This window comes from Eubalaena glacialis, chromosome 16 (genome assembly GCF_028564815.1).
Source record: "Eubalaena glacialis isolate mEubGla1 chromosome 16, mEubGla1.1.hap2.+ XY, whole genome shotgun sequence".
Taxonomy (NCBI): domain Eukaryota; kingdom Metazoa; phylum Chordata; class Mammalia; order Artiodactyla; family Balaenidae; genus Eubalaena; species Eubalaena glacialis.
In genome coordinates this window covers 86,086,950-86,108,797 of record NC_083731.1, presented here as the reverse complement: position 1 = coordinate 86,108,797, position 21,848 = coordinate 86,086,950, and the positions used below count along the sequence as shown (strand labels likewise).

The window sequence follows — 21,848 nt, the reverse complement described above, 5'->3', positions numbered from 1 at the left end:
AGATAGTCGAGTCTGCATGTTGCAGAGTGTCTCACAGTGTTGTAGGCAGAGCTTGCTATGTGCGTAGTGAAGAACGTTGATGACACGACCTCCTGGATGGAGAGGAACTTAGAATCTGAGCCTGGTGAAGAAGGTGGCCCTGGAATGCAGTGCAGAGACTGCTATCCTGGACCGCGTGTGTGTGTTGTATGTACGCGGCTTCCCGTTTCTGGAAAACTGGAATTCAGGAGCTTAGGTGAGATGGCAAGGACCAAAATAGTAAACAAATCCTAATACAATCAGATTAGGATGATATTGGCAGATGACCAGTGAGTTACTTAGACACAACCTGTTCTCAGGTTAAATGTTCTCGTGTCACAGAGTTCTTTCTTTCATGTTGACTTTGGATGTTGTAGGTAACTAAGAGGAAAGGGCATATTCCTAGGAAAAACTTTATTCTCATTGACCTTTTAAAATGCTCTCTAGAACAAAATAAGGTATTTCATGAGTCAATTCAGTCTTTTCTCTCATCAGAGTACAGAAGAGTGTAGACCAAATGTCAGCTGAACTGCTTAGGAGCCGAATGGTCTGTAATGTATCTGAAATTACCTGACCTCACGGTAAAGCCGCTGCTCCTCTCCCCTCCCGGCTTTCTTTCATTTTTTTAGAAAATGACGTATTTTACTAGACAGCAATTTATCCTGGCTTCATTGATTATCTTTAATCTATGATTATTTTCTAAATTATGGTTTCAAAAACATAGTTTTTCCTTTCTCCCCCTTTTCTCTCTCTCTCTTTTGTTTTCTTCAGAGTATATAAGGAATTCATAGTATAGGGAATTTTAAGTTAGTAGTAGTATTTTAAGGATTAGGCTGCGATCTGGAGCCAGCATGAGTACACTTTGATGCCACCATGTTGAGGGCATTACTCAAGACCCGAATGGCGAGGACAGGCACCTCTTGATGGGATTTTAAAGGGAGGAGTCCTTAAGATCACCCAGTTTGTTAGTCTGTCCGTTGGCCTCTTCGTCCTTCTGTTCAACAAATATTTGCATGTCCGCGTGCCTTTCTCTTGGTGATCCTTTTCCCAGGTCTGGTGACAACCCCTCAGCTCAGAATCTCGAGTCTGCAACATTAAGAGCTGCACTGTTCAGTCCTGTAGCCACTAGCCACGTATTGCTCTTCAAATCAGTATTAATTAAAAAGAAATAAAATGGACAACTCAGTTCCTCAGTCACACTTGGCACAGGTAAAGTGGTCGGTCGAGTGCTCTCTGTGACTGGGCCCGCCGCATGGGCCGGCGTCCACGTGTGGAATACAGCCATCACCGCGGGGGGCTGAGCCTGGCATTCTTGCCTCTGCTCTTGGGCTCCAGCCCCGAGACCCCTCGGTGCCCATCTGCTCTAGCACTCAGTGCCTACCTCTCTCAAGTTCACTCCCATTAAAAAATTCTCCCATCTTATTGTAGGTCTGGGTCATCTGTCATCTGAATTAAGGCCACAGTGTTACCAGGGCTGTGAAGCCTCCCTGCCCCGCCCCCCCGGCTGCCCCCCGCCCCCCCCCCCCCCCCCCGCTCTCGATACCACGTACACACACAGTTGTCACATTGAATCCCAATTCCTTGTTGATACAGCCTTTCTTCTGGGGGATCAAGAGGTCCTTGGGGGTGCAGGATTGGGTTTTGGCTTTCCAGGGTCGGGGCACACGAAGCCTGACACGTCACCACAGCAGGTAAGTGTTTACTGAACCGATAGAGGGAGGAACGGGTGGGTGGAGGAGGTGTCACAGGTTGCGCTGTAAAGACTGGAGCCAATTTGGATGCACGGAAGCCACACGAGGAGAGGCGTTCGTGGCAGGGGAGCATCACAGATGCAAGCCAGTTGGCAGGAAGTTAAGGGTGGCTGTGCTGCCAGGTGCAGCCAGAGTGGCATGTTCAGCACCATGGCCAGGGCTTAACCAGCGACAGAAACCATTTAAATCATGCTGCTTCATATAAATGTGTTTCCCTGTGCTAATGCAACACCTCTTAGTAGAGGTGCTGCGTTTCACACTTAATAACCTTAACCTGTACCTTCAAAGGAGTTCAAGATACGCTTTTCCCCTGTAAAGTGAGGCAACACATTCACAAAGGCTAGTTAACTCTTCAAGACCTTCGTGGTTCCTGACTTAGGTTACACGGGTTATCAGCTCAGTAGGAAAGAAAAATGCACATATGCACGTCCAGAAGAGGCCATCTGATACAGTAATTAAGAACAGTGACGGTGGCCAGACAGCCCTGTCGTGGCTCGGCCTCTTCCAAGCTGTGTCGGCCTGGGCAAGTCACCTTCCGATCCTCAGTTTCCTCATTTTTTAGTGGAGATGTTACCTGTGTTGACTGAAGAAAACAACACAAGCTAAATGCTTCGAGCTATGTTTTATTTGGGAATTTACCGAGGACTATAGCCTGGGAGACAGCCTCTCAGATGCTCTGAGGAAGTATTCCAAAGAGGTGAGGAGGGAGCCAGGATAGGAGTTTTTGCTGGCGGGGAGGAGGGAGGGGCACGCAGTGGAACACCAGAAGATGACCACCAATCACAAAAACCAAACATCTCAAGCTAATGATTTTAGTGTTTTTCTATGTATGGGAAGATGGAAGAGTCTGGGCTCTTTGAAATTCTTCCTTAGATGTGCATCTTAACTATCTAGGACCAGTATCCTATTTTTCTCCATCCTGAATCCCCTCAGGGCACACCGTCAGGGCAGCTGCAGTGGCTGCTGGCTTGATGGTGGGGAACATTTTTTCCGTCCTGCCTTGTGAAGATTAAGTTAATCGTAGGTGACTCTGCACTCTGCTTAGTCCTCAGTAAGGCATTCACCAGGTGACAACTAGTAACAAAATTCTAGTTCCATAGCCTTTCACACAAATGGGAAACTTCATAGTTGTGTTTCCCAAAGGAAGAGTTAACACATGATTGCGAACGCAAAGGGTCCTCCAGGGCACACACATTTGGATTGCCCTGAGGTACAGTTAGTTGTATAGTTACATAGTGCTGGTTACTTTCAAAATCATGCAAATAAGGTGATCTGGTTCAGGTGAAATTTGGCCTGGATAATCTAAAACCCAGGGATGCTTCTCTGTATTTGGAAATAGGATGATCACTTATGCAAACGACAGGAAAAAGTCACTTTTACATTTTGCATCATCAAGTGCTGTACAGCCGCTCCGAAGGAAGGGGGAGAAAATCATGTGCTACTTTTAATTTTAACTGAGAAGACTAGGAGGACATGTGTAGTATCATCGAATGACCTTTCTATTTTTTTTCACACTTTCAAAAGGATGGTGACAGTCTTAACTGTGGACGTTCTCATTATCCACTGGCCCACATACAATTCACTCACGGCCAGGCAGTCCCTTCTAGACTTCAAGTTGCTTTCCTTCCCTGCGGAGATCACACCCCCTCCTTTCCAGGGCCTGCACGGCCTTTTCCCTCCCCACCCTTCCTTGACCTCCCACGAAGCTTTTGCTATACCCCAGCCCACTTCTGGGCTGCCCTGCTCTTTCCTGCATCTACCGTATTGTATTATAATTATCTACGTGCATCAGTCACCCTCGCGAGACTCAGTTCTTTCATGAGCAGGCGTTTTCTCAGTCATTTTTGTGTCTGCAGGGTTTAAAGGCGAGCCAACTTACGCAAGATGCTTGGAAATGTTTTGCTGAATGAACAAATGCTTGTTCTCTACGTGTTTCTTTTCTTTTTTTAATTTATTTATTATTTATTTTTTATATTTATTTTTGGCTGTGTTGGGTCTTCGTTTCTGTGCAAGGACTTTCTCTAGTTGCAGCAAGTGGGGGCCACTCTTCATCACAGTGCGCGGGCCTCTCGCTATCGCGGCCTCTCTTGTTGCGGAGCACAGGCTCCAGACGCGCAGGCTCAGTAGTTGTGGCTCACGGGCCTAGTTGCTCCGCGGCATGTGGGATCTTCCCAGACCAGGGCTCGAACCCGTGTCCCCTGCATTGGCAGGCAGATTCTCAACCACTGCGCCACCAGGGAAGCCCTCTACGTGTTTCTTACATGTATTCTCCTAAGTGAATGGAAACTCTGTTTGGGTAGGAAACTATACTATATTTTTGGTACCGCAAAGCGGTGTTTATCTTCAGATAACTCTGTAGGCTTGCTGTTAATATCAGTTATTCTGGAAACACTTTCTAGGGTCAATTCAGCAGGTATTAAGTCTTTGTTACTGTTTTATCCCCACATGTACTATTAAAATATTTGTGAAGTGATCACCAAGATTTTTATTGACTTGAGTTCTTATGCGAATGATCTGTATTCAATTAATTGTGGGCGGTCACAAACCTAAAATGTGTGTAAGCAGTTCAGTTGAATAGACCTGTGGTATACTGGGCTTTTTGTTTTTCTTCCCTTTGGCTGTTATTTACCAGATGCCTTGAAGTTAATTTCAGAGCTTATTCCAGGGTAGAGAGTGGGAATTATACCGGAATTCACATTCCTTATTAGCTCCCTGCTTAAACTAATTTAAGAAGAACTAGTTCTGGGACTAGAGCTCCCTTGATGAAATTATTGGAATGTGAAATTTGAATTTAAGACTTTCTTGGAGACATGAATGCATTTTGCGTGCCGGTATTTAATTTTTTTTTCTTCTTCTTCTTAGTTTTAATTTTGATTGCTGTTACTACTGATACCTGAGCCAAAGTGGTGATGCTACCTGAGGGACATTTCTGCAACCCATAAGTCAACAGTTACACGGTAAGACTGTGTGCCTTTTACCCTTAAAGCCATTTAATTTCTATAACATTATAGTTTAGAATTTTAATTTGAAATAGAATAGAATAAAATATGTTAGTGTTTCAAAATATTAAAATATCAATATATTTTAATATATAAATATTAACAGCAGATAATATTTTAGAGTTTTTGGTCCTAATCAACAGTGAGAGGTTGAAAAACTATAATTTGATATATTCATTTCCTATTAATTTTTACATGAACAAGTATGGATATGCAGTTTTTGACTCATTAAACTGGGGTCTCATTTCCCCCCCTATATATTTTGCCTATTTACTTTCTGTTTCCTGAGGTTTAACCAGTTGGTTATGTTTTGGATCTTGTTAATAACGAGTGGGTATGAGAAGCCAAGATGATAAAACTTAAAGCTCCTCAGGTGTTACTATAACTCACTCTGAAGTGAAGTGGTGATTCCAACAGTGGGTCAAATGAGGTTTTGAATTATTTATGGGTTTAAGTGACCTGTATTTCTCTATCTTTGAGGAATGCCTCAAGAGTAACGAGGATGGTGGACTAGGAAGGCAGGTCCTGCTCGGAACCTCACTTTTCTTCTGTACAAAATTCTGCCGTCTGTCCTGTCTGCTTTACAGAGTGAAAAAATCACTTGATGTTTGTGGAATTGTCCTTTTTTGCATTAAGGGTAGAGGGAGAATAACAAGTCTTGGTTCTGAGATGGTATTGAGAGAGAACGTATTACTCTTGATATCTGTGTGTGGGGCATGCCAGAAACCTTGACCTCTAATCCTGCCTCACCTTGACCTTGGCCATAGCGCTACAGTAACTTCCTATTAAAAAATTGAATTTGATTCCCGTACTTTCATGTTACAGGTAATTTTCCAGGAATATGTCTGTATTCTTTGACCACAGCAGAATTAAGCTAGAAATCAGTATCAGATGTTTGGGAAATCACCAAATATTTTGAAATTAAATATCACATTATAAAGATCCCATGGGTCAAAGAGGAAGTCACAAGGGAAATTAGAAAATATCTTGAATTGAATGAATATGAAAATATAACATATTAAGATTTATGGGATGTTCCTAAAGCAGTACTTCAAAGGGAAATTTATAGTGTTAAAGGCTTATATTAGAAAACAGAAGTTTTGAAACAATAATATAAACTTTTACTTTATCAGCTCAGTGCTTTATGTCCACCTAGAGGGTGGGATAGGGAGGGTGGGAGGGAGACGCAAGAGGGAGGAGATATGGGGATATATGTATATGTATAGCTGACTCACTTAGTTATAAAGCAGAAACTAACACACCATTGTAAAGCAATTATACTCCAATAAAGATGTTAAAAAAAAAAAGAAATTAGAAGGCAGGGAACTATATTCAGTATTCTGTAATAAACCATAATGGAAAAGAATATGAAAAGGAATATATATATGTATAACTGAATCACTTTGCTGTACAGCAGAAATTAACACAGCATTGTAAATCAACTATACTTCAATAAAATAAATTTTACAAAAAAGAAACTAGAAGGCAAAGAGCAAATTAAACCCAGAACAAGCAGAGGAAGAAAATAATAAAGATAAGGGCAGAAAACAATGAAATAAAAAACAGGAAAAAAAAAAATAGGAAAAAAATCAGTGAAACCAAAAGCTGTTTCTTTGATGAGATCAATAAAAGTGACAAACCTGTAGTCATACTGATCAGGAAAAAGAGAAAGAAGAGGCAAAAATTTCTAATATCAGAAAAGAGAGACCATCAATATAGATCCTACAAATATTAATAGGAAGATAAGGAAATATTATGAGCCACTTAATACATTTGATAACTTAGATAAATGGACAGATTCTATCAAAGATACAACCTACCAAACCTCAGTCAAGAAGAAATGGTTAGGGACTTCCCTGGTGGTCCAGTGGTTAAGAACTTCGCCTTCCAGTGTAGGGGAAGCGGGTTTGATCCTGGTTGGAGAGCTAAGATCCCATATGCCTCACAGCCAAAAGGCCAAGACATAAAACAGAAGCAATATTGTAACAAATTCAGTGAAGACTTTAAAAATGGTCCGCATCAAAAAATCTTAAAAAAAAAAAGAAATGGATAACTTGTATAGCTCTTTATTAAAGAAATTGATTTTGTAGTTAAAAACTGTCCCCAAAAGAAAGCTCTAAGCCCACATGGTCTCATTGGTGAATTCTGCCAACCTATTAAGAAAGAAATAATACCAATTATATACAAACCCTTCAGAAAACAGAAGGAAAGGAATGCTATTTTATGAGGTCAGTATTACTCTGATACAAAAAACAGATATTTCTCCACAAAATATTAACAAATTAAATACAGTTTATATAAAAAGGGTAATATATCATGCCAAAGGACCATTCCAGAAATGCAGGAATAATTCACAATATCAACAAACTAAACAACAGAATTTTTAAAACCCCTATGATCGACTCAGTAGATGTAGAAAAAGCATTTAACAATATTCATCATCCAGTCATGATTAAAAACTCAAAAAACTAAGAATAGAAGGAAACTCTCAAAAAAGCTGGAGTAGAAGGGAGCTTCCTGAACTTGATAAAAGCTATCTATGCAGAACCTACAGCTGATATTACAATTACTGGTGAAAGACTGAATGCTTTTGCCTAACATTAGGAGCAAGGCAAGGATAGTCACTCAACGTTCCTATTCAGAATTGTCCTAGTCAGAGCAATAAAGCAGGAAAAAGAAATAAAAGGCATATGGATAGGGAAAGAAGCAAAAGCAAATTTAGAGCTCCCCTAGCAAGGGGCCTGAGAAATGTCGGTTTAGCCTGCCAGCCTCTGTGATATAGAGGGGAGAACAGGAGTTGGGAATAGCTGTTGAATGCCAGCACATAAAATCTACTACATTTTGGTTTCTGTGGTCATGATCTGAAAATCATAAAAGCAAGGCAACATTTATATCACTTGTGGGTTTAAATTACTGTGTTCTTTAAAGTTTAAAGTCAGCATAATCTATTGTGAGAGTCTTATTTCAGCATTTTCTTCTTTCCCTTAATATAACTGGAAAGCCAAGTGTAGTATTTAAAAGTTACACATTGGTTTAAACTTCATTAAATAGCTTTTGTTTTTTAATTTAAAGAAAAAGGCTATCTGAAACAATATTAAGATGTCCTCTTAAATTTTGTGAGGGCAAACAACATTATTTGTTAAATCTGTTACAACTCTCCCTTAACTTTGGAGAGTTGTTTTGTATGCTTGCTGTCACGTCTTAGAATATACTGACGTGTTTTGTATAGTAATATAAGACACATATTGTGCCTTTTAATTGCTGCTATGTAATTTCCAAGTACTTGCTTATTTTTATGGTGGTTGGCAGTGTGGAATTGAGGAAATCTTGAGTCCTGGTCCCAATTGTCTGGGAGAATTATATGACAGGACAGTGTCTCTGGGTGGTTTTACTGGAATCATTTCTAAGTCTCTTGCAATGAAATTGTTTTTCAGCCTAAGAAGAATACTTACAAATATTAAACAAATTTAATAATTGTGTGCATTTCATTACATGTTACCAGCCCTGTCACTTGGTGCTAAGTACTTGGTATGGCACAGAGGTGTAGCAGGAGGAGTGTAAATTTAGAAGTTATGGAAGATCTTGGGTTCAAATGCTAAAAACATAGAGGCTTAATTAAGTTTTTGAGCAAAATCCACGTAAATCCTTGATCCTCATTTCCCTTATCTGTAAAAGGAGGATAATAATCTTGATAAGCTGCTGAAAACATTGAAAATATTCCTCAGAGCATCTAAGAGACCATGGACCCTCAGATGGTGATGCTGGTAGAGGGTCTTAGTTGCAGAAACATCATAAGACTTTGGCACCCACCAGAACTGGTTTTGAGTTTAAGTTCTTCTACTTACGAGTCATGTCACTCTGGATAAGTTAATTTTTGAGCCCTGAGTTCTTTATCTGTTAAGCGAGGGCAGTGCCAACCCATAAGGTTGTAGTGGGGTGTAAATGACATAACGTATATAATAAAATGCTTAGGTATGTAAAATGTTCCCATTTATCACCTTTAACGGGTTTACCATCGTTCGCTTTATGATTTTGTTTCTTTGGTTGATTTTCTATAAAGTGACCTAGAAACCCCAAATGATCACAATTCACCTGTTGGCCTGTGTTGAGAACAATGAAGCTGATAGGGTGCCAGGCTTGATGTTTTGAGACCAAGTGTTGCAAATTTTAGATATTTTACTAGTATTTCTCTGGTACTTTCATAGTGCAAACAATTGGGAGTGGTTAACTAAAATAACTATTCAGTTTATCTTAACTATCTTTCATGAACACAGCTTCTAGTTGCCAAAAATATTGCCATCAGGATGCTTTTGGTTTCTAAAAATACAGACTCAAGATTTGTAGCATGTCTGCTAGGGAACAGTTGGTAGGTTCTACAGCTTTACTGCTATTTTGACCTTATTTTAGGATGTCATTCGTATGAATTGCCAACGTTTGGCTATTTTTGACCAACAAAAGTGGTAATTCCATATGGTTCAAGTTGATATTTCAGGCTATGCTGATAGTGTTTTCTTTACACACTTGGTAAATGATCTAATTTTGTATCTTATAATGTGTAGTTTCCTCTAGGAGCTTAAATTTATTTTTAATGCACTTTGGATTTTCTTCGTTAATTTGTTTGGTGAACGTCATTCTCAAGTAATTGGTGCAGAAGAGTAGGGCAAAGAAAAATAAGTGCTACATCTTTGTTAACAAAAAGAGGAGATGCTGCCTAATCTTTGAGAAGACTTTCAATTTGTGGTCAAGTAAATAATTAGAAACAAAAACTAGAGGCTTTTGAGAATTAAACCTTGAGGTCATAGGTCATACAGGTAGAGTCTGAGTCCCTGAAAATTCTTTGAGATCAATTCACCCTCACAAGTGCTAAAGCACTCTGGATGGTTTTAGCTTCTGAGGGTTTATTCATGTGTTTCATGTTATGAAAATAATGCAGCGTTCACTCAGTTTAATGTTGTGTTTATAAAGTGTCCATAGGTCCTATGTTTATTGTACTTTGAATAAGAAGCTAACAATTTTAGTTTTATTTAAAAGGGCATTCATGTCACAGATACTTAGTGTGGATCATAAATAGTGATAATAATATTGCGGTGAGCAGCTTATGAGCCTTTCCTACGCATCACAGTGTGATCACAGCCTGATTGTGGTGCTGGTAAACCATTCTTCCCCTTCTTGTCCAACTAAAGGGAAAAGGGAGGTACAGAGTTCGTTTTTTTTTTTTTTCGGAGTTAGTTTTTTAATGTGTCAGGTAAGCATTGATTCCTTCACAGGGGTAGTATCTGGGGTTTGGGATCCACATTACGCTGTTTGTGGCCTTGGTGTACCGTCTCATCGGCGGTCTCATCGGAGCCCTCGGAGGGGAGCAGGCAGGCGTTGCTTCCGTCTTGTAGGTGAGGACTGGGGTGTAGTGGGGTTGCGATCCTGAAGAACTTGGATTCTGCTTGCTGGTCTAGCTTGTTCGGCTGCTGTGCCAGGGCCAGACCCCTTTCAGGACGGCTGTCTGTGCTCACTGTTGGCACTGCCCGCTCCCTGATTGTGGAGCGGGGACACGTCCACTTTGGAGGATGGAACTCTGTAGGAGGAAAACTTTTCCTAGGAAGTGAGTTAGCATTTCTGTTTGCTGTATTCATCGAGCCATTAACTGTGGCACCTGACGAGTTGCTAAATTTATCTTTTTCTGTTTTTTTTCTGTCGTGGTCTTTCGTCCCGTGTCTGTGGCTCACAGTAATTCTTTCTACCTGACTATCGTGTCAAAATCTAAATATGAAATAAATTTCCAGGCATCTCCCAATTTGTATTCTGCTCTTATCTCTTATCCAACCCCACGGATCCAGTTTTAAAAGCTTTATTGAGGCGTAATTGACCAACAGTACATGATGCATTTTTGAAAGGTATAGTCTGGTGAGTTCTGACCTGTGCACACAGCCGTGAGCACGCACGCCGTCGCCCATGGAAGGTTCCTCCGGCCTTTGTCACCCTCCCCCCGTCTCTCCCGCACCTCCAGGCAACCACGGATCTGCTCTCTGTCATGAGATTGGTTTGCGTTTCCAGAATGTTACTGCAAAGGAAAAGCAGTCCTCTGTGTGTCTCCTGCTTCTTCACTCTGACACCAGACGTGTGGTGTCCCCACGGCAAGCAGTTTGGTGACACCGGCCAGGTGGCTTGCAGTTGAACTCAGTTCTGACGTTTATCTGGTGGAGAGAGCACCCATCCCACAGGTGAAGGGTCTGTCCCACAAGATCCCCCCATCCCCGCCCAAGCCCCCCAACTTCCTTTGTTAGCTGCACTTCTGGCCGACTGGCTGTAAATCCAAGGTTACCATGACCCCTGTCTGAGCTTGATGGTGCACAGAACTCAGGAAACCAGTTTACCCACTAGATGGATGATCAGGCTGTTACGAAGGACCTTCAGGGATACGAATGAGCAGCTCGATGATGAGATGCAGAGGGTGAGGTCTGGCAGGCCCCGAGCCCCTGGAGTTTCTGTCCCCGTGAGTTTGGGGTGCACCACCCTTCTGGCATGGGGCTGCATCCGGTTCACCAGCTGAGAAGCTCTTGAGCCCCATCCTTTTGGGGGGTTTATGGAGGCTTGGTGACAGGCACGATTCGTTAGATCATTGGTAGTGGGTGACCGAACTTGGTCTCCAGCCCCTCTCCTTTCCCCAGAGGTCTGGGGGTGGGACTGAAAATTCCAACCTTCTAATCACTGGGTTGGTTCCCCTGGCAACCAGCACCCATCCTTAGGGAAGGTCCAGAAGTCACTTCATTAACATATGCAAGTGTGGTTCAAAGGGGTTGGTTTGTGTCAAAAGACTCCTTTATAGCTCTTATCACTTAGGAAATTCCAAGAGTTTTAGGAGCTCTGCGCCATTAATGGTGATGAAGACCAAATACGTATTTGTTATTATAAACCACAGTATCATAGTTACATAGAAGGAACCATATAGTGTGTACTCTTTTTTGTCTGGCCTTTGTTCAGCATAACCATCCGAGATTCATCCTTGTTGTTTCCCGTATCAGTAATTCATTCCACGTTGTTGCTAAGAAGTGCAGTTTGTTTATCCACTCACCTGTTGATGGGTTTTGGGGTCGTTTCTATTTTGGGGTTGTTTTTGGCTTTTGCAAATCAAGCTGTATGAACATTGATGTACAGGTCTTTGTGTGGGCGTGTGCTTTTTTTCTTTTTTAATTAATTAATTTATTTGGTTGTGCTGGGTCTTAGTTGCGGCAGGCGGGCTCCTTAGTTGCGGCATGCATGTGGAATCTAGTTCCCTGACTAGGGATCAAACCCAGGCCCCCTGCATTGGGAGCTCTGAGTCTTAACCACTGTACCACCAGGGAAGTCCCTGGGCATGTGCTTTTATTTCTTCTGCATAAATTCCCAGGAGTGGAATGGTTCCTAGGGTCATTCTGATAAGTGTGCGTTTAACTTTTTAAGAAACTGCCAAACTGTTTTCCAAAGTGATTGGGTTGTTTTACATTCCCTTCAGCAGAGAGTTCCGGTTTCTCTACATTCTTACAGATGTTTGGTGTGGTGAGTGGTTTTGCCTTCAGCCATTCTGATAGGTGTGCAGTACTATCTCCTTGTGGTTTTAATTTGCATCTCCTTCATGGTTAATGACTGATGGTGTGAAATGTCCTTGAGGTGCTTATTTGCCATCTGTCTGTCTTCTGTGAAGTGTCTGTTCATATATTTTGCTCATGTTTTTAATTGGATAGTTTTATTATTGAGTTTTGAGAGTTCTTTGTATGTTTTGTGTATAAGACCTTCATTCAATAAGTGATTTGCGGGCTTCCCTGGTGGCGCAGTGGTTGAGAATCTGCCTGCCAATGCAGGGGACACGGGTTCGAGCCCTGGTCTGGGAAGATCCCACATGCCGCGGAGCAACTAGGCCCGTGAGCCACAACTACTGAGCCTGCGCGTCTGGAGCCTGTGCTCCCAACAAGAGAGGCCGCGATAGTGAGAGGCCCGCGCACCACGATGAAGCGTGGCCCCCGCTTGCCACAACTAGAGAAAGCCCTTGCACAGAAATGAAGACCCAACACAGCCAAAAATAAATAAATAAATAAAATTAAAAAAAAAAAGTGATTTGCACTTTCATCCATTTTATTAGCAATTTTTCCCCCTTTACTCTAGAATGAAGTTTTTGGGAGTGACTGGGATTATTTTACAGTCTCGATCTCCCAGGTTCCATTTATCTTAAAAAAAGTTTATTTTATTTAAGTAGCTGGTTTTGTCTGGCTGGTCAAAACAGGGAAGGAAAGCAGTTCCTGGTAAAAGCATCTCTGAGGTTCCTGGATTAGTAACATGAATCAGAATAAACTTTTATGTGCAACAGAGAAATAGAAAACAGGTGTAGGCTCAAATATAAAGTATATTCTACAGTCCCAAATGTACTGAGTGTCTGATTGTATGGATACCAAGACACTATAAAATGACTTAGAAATAAAATACGAATATATTTTTAAAGCGTTTTACATCTAAAAGGAATTTAGTAATTTGTTGATGAAAAATTAATCAATAGTCAATCTAAGAAAGAAAGAGAAAATTTTATTCAAGCCATCCTGAAGATTATAACCCAGGAGGCAGTCTTTTAGAAATCTCTGAACACTCTGCTCATTGGAGGTCAAAGCACACGTTATATAAGTTTTTGAGACCCAGAGTCATACATCAAAGGAACATATTGACAGTTTGTGAGCCCAGCAAGGCGAGTAGTGGGCCATGGTGACCCCTTGCAGGATTGAGAAAGGAATGTTATTCCTAAGTCATTGCCTCACTGGCACCAGTAGGAAGTTGCCTTCTTTGGGTGAGCAGGCGTTCCTGTGTCTTTAAGGGGATCCAGTTAATATAATGTGTGATACAGATGCAAACTGCACACTAAAGGGGCAGGATAGTGGCTCAAATGGCAGAGAAAGTTTTATGTTTAAACAGTTTCTTGTTCTGCCTTAAAAATAATTCTATTTCATCACTTTAAATTAAAAAAAAAAATCCAAACTAAAGAAGGACATAACAGAGCTTAAAAGTCAATTTAAATATAGATACCCAGACAACTGGTGGAAGGTTCTAGAAGAGAAGCTTTCTTGAGCCCCATGGCCACCCCCGTGATGCCCAGGAGAGGAGGGCGGGGCAGAGACCACAGATTGTTCTTCACTTACTGGATGCTCTTCACCACTTGCTTCTCCATATCCCACTCGTGGTAGGTTATTTTCTTCACTTTTTCTGGCCTTGAGGTTTCTTTCTACAGCAGGCAAACGACAAGACAGGAGCCAGTGGTGAACACGCTGGTGCAGAGGAATCTCAGCCTCAACCTCTACTCTCTGCCTTTTCAGTTAGAACCAGATGTTAGCGTCCACCTGAAAAAATGTCCAGGTGCTGTTTTGTAGCCCATAAAAGACAAGCGACCATTTCTTATCTCTGAGCGTCCTCCAAAAATAAGCACTTGACAGGGGTTTCATATCACTATGTTATTCCATAGACATAAATCTGCTTTTTTCCCCTGGGGTACTTATTATTTACTTGTTGAGGCTGCTGAGCAAAAACGAGATGATACTTTCCAACCCTTGGAAACGAGCTGCATTCCTCCACTGCCTGAGGTTTCCTGAGTAGCCTCCGTGTGCTGAGCGTGCGCTGCAGGGTCGGTGAGGCGCTGTGACCTCCCCACCCCGCAGTGAAGTCTTTCCAGTTGTGTTTTAATTTCCCAGGTATGAGAAATACCTTAAACTAGTGCTTGTCACCCTGGATTGTAACTTTATTGATATGCCTGCCTCTCTCACTGAACCATTACTTCCTCGAGGAAAGGGATTTTGTCTTATTTTTGATGTTTATTCTTTGTATTTCCATTGGCTAAAGTATAATGAAAATGCACGAGGTGTTTGGAGCACAGGCGAATCCAATATGGATATTTCTGGAAGCCAGCTGAATATCTGACTGGAAGAAAAGAAAGCACGCCAGAGCTCGGGGCCCTGTGAGAGCAAATCTGTTTTTTCCGGGGAGGAAGCTGAGGCCCACCTCGGTTCAGAAACCTGCACAGGGTCACGCGGTGCTCGTGGCAGAACTGGGCCGGGACCCCAGGTCCTCCGGTTCCTCTGCGCCTTTCTGTCTCTCATCATGCAGAAGCCTACAGACCATGTTCTAGTAACAAAGTCTAGACACTTATCCCAGTGAAACACAACTGTTACACTTACGCAGTCTTCCCCCCACTTCGCCCCCCGACTTCATCACGACGTTCCTCTGAAGCTTGAGGTGAGGCAGTGTCACTCCAGAAGATCACAGAACAGGGTGGGCGTTGAGGAAGCCCAGGCTCTTCCTCTGGCTGCGGGAATGTGACGGCGTTGGGGGGGGTGTATCTTCCAGGGAATGTCAGCAGGCAAGCGGGGTCCCGTAAAGCCAGGGAGGAGCAGACACGGTCCTTGCCCCTCACAGTAAAAGGGGCACAGCGGGAAGTATGGTGGGAATCAGAGGACCGGCTCTGCGTGGGCGCAGGGATGGGGCCACATGTGCTGGGATCACGTTTTTTCTGAGGACACAACTCCTACATCCAAGTCAATGTGATTAAAAATCCAGACATGGGCAGTAGGCACACGTGTAGTCTGCTGTGTGCAGGAGAGTCTGGGCGTGTGATTTCCTCTGCTGCGTGCTGCACTAACTGCCAGGCGTGTGGCAGTCAGAGCAGAGGTTACCAGCACGTCGGCAGCAGAAAGGAAAGGATCCTTAACACCGTCAGGTTCTGTGAGCTGCGCGTGTAGGCCAGACTCAGGAGGGCTTTATGGCTGCGGGGTGGGGACAGAAATCCATCACAGTTTGGCAGTTTTGTACACTCCACCAGGGCCATCGGTAATACAGCTTTAAATATGTAACAAGGACTTAGTGCAGTTTCTTTAAGTTACACTCTGCATCCAATCAACCCTTTCTACAATCGCAATATGAACTGGAGAATGATCACAATCGTGGGTTTCTGGGCCATAAAACAAATCTCAGCAAATTTAAGGGAGTTAAAGTCAGACAAAGCATGTCCTCTGAACACAATGAAATTAAACTGAAAACCACCAGCAGTCGGACATCTGGAAAAATCCACTCATCGTGTTTGTATTACTAAGTCGACTGCTCACCCGAAAGAGATCTTCCAGATGGTTCACATGGACAGGAATGGCTGTGGACAGGGACGTTCTGAGAACTTCATACTATTTTAAACATCTGTGGAATTGCTTCTGTAATTTTTTTTTTAAGAAAAGAAAGCATTCCAATTAATCATGCTGTAGGAAAACTGAAGAGTTTCAGTATATGGAATTTTAAAAAGAGGTTAAATAAGTTATTGGAAGATAGGAAAGTTTGAGTGACAGTAGAAAGCACATTGATATGATTCTGAAATTCTTTAATCCTTTGACTTTAATTAGAAGAGTACTGCTTGGAGATGTTAAATGCCAGTTTGCAGACATTTAGTTGCATAATGAGTAAAATTACAGGAAAAATTCAGGTTTAGGTTAATTGTACAATAAGCAAAATTAGATGGGAAATATTAAGTATCTTATTTTAGTAATGAATGTGACATCAATATTAAAGTAATAAGATCATTAGTATCTTACATTTTGTTGCCCAGCACACATTTTCACGTGAGCCTCCATACAGCCTGTAAGGAAGCCACGGAAGGTGTAATTGGGGTTATTTTGAAAAGGTGACACAAAAATCAGAGTCTAATGTCCGCTTATATTATTCTGTGTCCTTATGGGATCCCACCTGCAAAAGTTTGATGGGGGATGTGCCTGTGTGAAAAGAGGAGGCTGGAAGAGCCATCCTGCGTGACGCACGTCCGACCTCGGGGTGGGGGGGGGGCAGGAGAAGGTTCCCTCCTGGTTGGCTGAGGTCTGCGGGAGACTGGGCAGAGCCCCTGGGAGCCCCGTCGCTGTCTGGTCTTTGCTGGTTCCTTTCAGCTGTCCCGTTCTCATTTCTTGCCGCTGACTGACCGTCAGCCTCCCTCTCAAGTGGTGAAGAGGTCTCCTCTCTGCTGCTCCAAAGAGCAGCAACTGATCTGGACATCGTGGTCCCACTTCCAGGTTCCTGGGCAGGGACCCTGGCCTGCTTTCGGTCGTGCCTGGAATCTAGTTCGCAGTTGCGTGCACCAGGGTGTGTCTCTAAACTGAGACATTGCCCAGAAAAGTTGGACAAACTGCAGGCTTAACAGTAAACCTTATGTGACCTCGCATAGTCCTTAAGCATTTGATTAGCAGTGTTAGATTTTTTTCTTAGCACGTAGGGTGGCTTTGGAGAATGGTTGGGATGTTCCAGGGGTGGGATGGTGAAGCACACGGAAGTTGCTTGCTGGTGACTGGTTGGATTTGCTCATTACATGTCTGTTTCTGTAATTGCAAAGCGTTTTCAAGAGAATCCATTGACCCAACATTTTCTCCTTTACCTCTTCCTTGCTCTTCAATTTATTCAAAACTGGATTCGTGTCAGATAAAGGCTGTCTGGGAAAAAATACATCTGTTAGAGTACTTCACACTGACAGGAAAGCCATAAAAGTCATTGCTGGGTGATTAGAACTTTTGAAAGGATCTGTGAAATGCAACCCTTCTTCTAAAATTATACAGACGGCAACATATCCTCTTTCTCTGTTGTCTTGTGTATCTAGACAGGTGTGGGAACCCCACATCTAGGTGTAATGAGAGTGAGAAGTGAAGGCTGGGATTAATTAGAGCTGAAATGCTGAACCACAATAGGCCAGGTGCCCAGGGAGGGGCAGATAGACATACGTGTGTGTATGTATATGGGCACGAGGTCAGCAGGCATCATTGGGATGCTCGAGCCATGGTGTGGGCTGTGAAGGGCTTTGTGGGGAACAGAGTCGATAGACTCAGCCCTGAAATCTGGGCAGTTTACGGTCTGCCTTGGGGGGAGAGATGCCGTCTGTGCTGGCCCAGTGCAGGCACACCGGCTCTGCGGGGTGCTTGGGATAGTAAGCGGGGAGCTGTGTGAGTGTCTGACATGCAGCCTCTTCTGAATCCTTCTCAGACCTCTCACTGTTTAGAATATGGTGTATTAATAGGAAACACGAGGTATAGTGAAGCCAGTGGATCCAGAGACAGCTGCCACTGACAAGAGAGTTAGTCCCTCCCAGCTCCCAGGGGAGGGGGCCACACGGGGAAGCACCAGGGCCGTCAGGAGGCAGAGGGAGTGGGGGGGGGATCTGGGGGAAGGAGCCTGTATTGTGGTTTTTCATGGAGGCACGGGTGCGGCAGGGTGAGCGGGCTTAGGATCGGCTCATTTGAATAATCTCAGGGGCTCCGGGGTGTGAGGTCACCCCTGGTGTCTGGCGCCTGGGTGATTAGGGCAGGTGGAAGGTGGCCTGCTGAGAGCAGTGGAGGTGGTGGTGAGGGCCCTGCACTGGTGTGTTTGATGGGAAAGGCGAGTTCAGGATTTGGCCAGTCCCGGGAGGGGCAGCCCCTGCAGGCTCAGCGTGGGCTCAGGTGTCGAAGCGTCAGAATCCAGAAAAGACAAGATGTGGTTAATGCCCCTGTAGAGGCTTAGGCTTTTCTCTTCTGTGCCCTGATAGCATCACAGGCGAGTCTTCAGGTGGGCACCTTCAGCACGTCTGTCAGGTACACACGGAGCCTCCAGGCAGCTCACCGGTGCCAGAGGGGGTGTCTCAAGTGTACACGTGAAGGACTTCGGCGGGGGCGGGGCGGGGCGGGGCGGCAGGGCAGGGGGAGGCTCCGAAAAGGCTGGTGTGGTTTTCAGGACGGCTTGTGGGAAACGGCGGTGTTAGCTCCAGATACGCCAGGACGACGACATGATGGCACATCTGACGTCGGAGAGCCACCGAGTCAGGGCAGGAGGGGGAGGAGTTGACCGCTTGGCCTGCTTTGGACGTGCAGGTGGGATGTCTGCGGGGTGCGTGTATAATTAGGATTTTGTGTATCTGAACGACGGTAAATCCAAAGAAATATGGGTGGTGGGCCGGGGAGGTGTCAGACTGGCAAGTTTTGGGGCTGTCAGAGGTCTAAAAATATGGGGAAAGAGGGACATTCCATCCTGAATAAATACAAATGGACGTGGAAGAGAATGTTATATACACAGTCAGCACTCGGCTCCAAACTCATGTTTATCCCAAGCCCTCGTACAACCCTCCTGTGAGAACTTATTCGAGAGCTGGTTCACGTGTGGGCCGGTCTCACTGAGCAGCGTTCTGAGCAGGTGGGTTCAGAGCCTGGTGGTCCCCCCGCCCCATCCCTCGCTCACCTGCATCTGTAGAAGCTGTGCCCCCCGCCCCTCCCCCCGTAGTGCTCTCTGCCTCCTTATGTACATTGTAGTTGTTGTTGCCTAATTTCCTTCTAGTTCTCGAGTCTCTGCTGATTGGTTTTCAGTATTTTTCTTTCCTATACTTTATGCTTTTATTAAGTTTATTAATGATTTTTCTTTTTTTTCTTATGAGATTTTCTAGTTTATTATGACTAGTTACCACCCTCTTGCTCTAATTGATTCTCCCAGGAAGAAATGACACCTCATAGTAAATCTTTTACACTTTTGACTAGAGACTAGTATATCTAGAATTTTCATAGTTTAACACACTTTCCTTGGATGTGTACCTCTTCTTTGACACAATTTTTTTTTTTTTCTGGCAACCTGGGAAATTTTTAGTTTATTTTTATGCATATAAAGATTCTCTCATCACCACCTGGTCCCTTTCTTATTCTTAATAATCATGAGATGTTTAATCATGAGATTAATCATGAGATTATGAGATTAATAATCATGAGATGTCTCGCATGGGGTGGAAGACAGTGCCCATGTCTTCCTAATGTCAGCATATGTGTACTTTAAGAAAAACAATTTTAGGAACAGATGTAGAAGTATGGCTAACATCACTGAGATGAACCAGACTCTAACAGTTCCTTTGGGTGCCCGACTTCCCCAAACTAGTCCCCCAAATAGGACTCAGATATTCTCCCGTCAGTGATGTGGCTTTGGGACATCCCAGTCTGATGCTCTGGATGGGGGTGGGGAATGGGATAGCCTTGGAAGGCCAGTGAGAGCATCATGAGGCCTGTTAAACCCACCCTGCCCAGTGGACACCGCAGTGTCTGCACGGAAGGAGGCCCAGCAGGTTTTCAGTTGAAAGGGTCAGGGGCTCCTCCTCACTTCCAGTTTCTAGATAATTCCGGTCTCTTCTCCTTTGGTATCTCTCAGTCTCCCACTTGAATTTATGAAGGTGTTAGACATCAGCATCGGGCCGGTACACAGTTGGTGCTCAGTGTTTGATGGATCCATGGCTATTGAGATTATGTGCAGTTCTACCTTCCTTTTTTTGTTTTTTTTAGTTGAGGCATAGTTGTTTTACAGTGTTGTGTTAGTTTCTGCTGGACAGCAAAGTGAAGTAGAGTTCCCTGTGCTATACAGCAGGTTCTTATTAGTTATCTGTTTTATACATAATAGTGTATATATGTTCTTAGACATAATTTTAATGTAAATATTGTTATCCGTCTTCTGTGGTTCAGCCTTATTTTCAACCAGTGAACTGTTCCTTTTTTATTGTTATAATCAGAGTAAGAATTAACATCATAACAACATATGAGATATAATAAAATTAATATAATCAGTCACATTGTTTGAGTGTCCCTATGTGCCAGGCCCTGTTCTAAGTTGTTTGTTATGTAATAACGCATTAAGTCCTCACTCTGTGAGGTAGGTCCCGTTGTGATCCCCGTTTTGTGGGGAGGAAAGGAAGGCATGGAGGGGTGAAGTGATGTACCACAGGCTGTGCACCTAGGTTGGTGGATGAAGTAGTATTTGGGTTGGAAGATGCGGTCGGTGTGCTCAGCCAGCACCTTAATGGGCAAGAGGCGGAAATAGTCAATAAAAACACTGGCCAGTTGAGCAGAACTTTTCCTCTGCAGCTGCCCCCAACTTTCGCCCTCTGCTAGAGCCCTTGTGAGATAGCCCCTGTCCACCCTTCTGATTTCAGGTCAGCAGTCACGTCCACAGAGAGGCTGCCCAGGGTCCCCCAGGGGGTTTTGTAACCTGAGTCCACTGACCTGGGCGGTTGGACCGATGTCTCACTTCCACGGGGGGGAGGGGCCTTGTCTGCTTCACTCACCACTGGGTCCTCGTCACCTTGCACACTGCCCGGTGTCGGATCAGTGCTCAGCAGGTGTTTATGGGATACGTGAACAGAGGTAATGGAGAAGGGAGGAAGGAAAGAAAGATTTACCATGTGCCTCGCTAGTTCCGGGTTCTTTAGGTGAGCCGTTGTACCAGTTGGGAATAAATTTAATTCAGTAACAGAACACCCAGCAACAGTGACTTAAACAAGGTATTATTTGTCTCATGTAATGAGAATTCCAGATTGAGGCTGCGGGGCCGGTTTGATTGCTCAGACGCCACCAGGGTCCTTGGCTTTTCTGGGTTGCTGCTCCTGTGAGTTGGGCCTTGTGGTCACCCTGTCAGGGTGACAGTGTATCCCAGTCACTGGGGTTTCTCCTGTTGTAGGGAGCAGTAGATTTCTTGCATAAGTGGTAGGCTTGAAATTCTGTATACCTCCTTAAACGAAAAGTTGAGATTTCGTTGGATGTATAATGTACCTTTTGAGGAGAGAAGTGGATTGAATTCCCAGGATAATGGGGAGGGCTTTCGTGAGTGTCTGGTGACCCTTCGCCCAGGTAGGTGGGCTCCGTCCTGCTCCCTCCTTTGCAGCCCAGGTTCGGCCTTTCCCGTGTCCTGGTCTGTAAGCTCTGCCTATGGTTTTGGGCTGTTGTGTCCTTTCCTCTCTTAGTACGTGTGGGCTTGTGCCTTTCCTCTCTCTTGTCATTTTAGCAGAGTGGGGGGAAGGTAAAAAATGCAACGTATTCAGTCGCTCATGCTTAACTGGAAATCTTGCATACATCCTTTTTCTATAAAAGTAGGATTGTGCTGTCCATATATCTTTGAAATCTATGGCATTCATTTAAGTAATTCGACATCTGTTGCATATTGAGCCGATTCTCTCACATAGAAATGATAGGATAATGCAAATTCCTGGGAAAGAGTCAGTTTTCCAGGGAGTTGAAACTCTAGGCTTGTTAAAATGTGAATATGAGCTTTTAAAACTGTC

At 43.7% G+C, this 21,848-nt stretch overlaps 1 protein-coding gene across 3 annotated transcripts in view; it reads left to right on the top strand.

The window, feature by feature from the left end:
- WASF3 (WASP family member 3) overlaps positions 1 to 21,848 on the top strand; it is a 106,432-nt gene that overhangs the window by 37,704 nt on the left and 46,880 nt on the right. For all 3 annotated transcript variants that reach the window (XM_061170965.1, XM_061170964.1, XM_061170963.1), the window contains exon 2: positions 4,632 to 4,726. The gene's annotated coding sequence lies outside the window, so the exon portion shown is untranslated. The remainder of the gene's footprint in view (positions 1 to 4,631; positions 4,727 to 21,848) is intronic.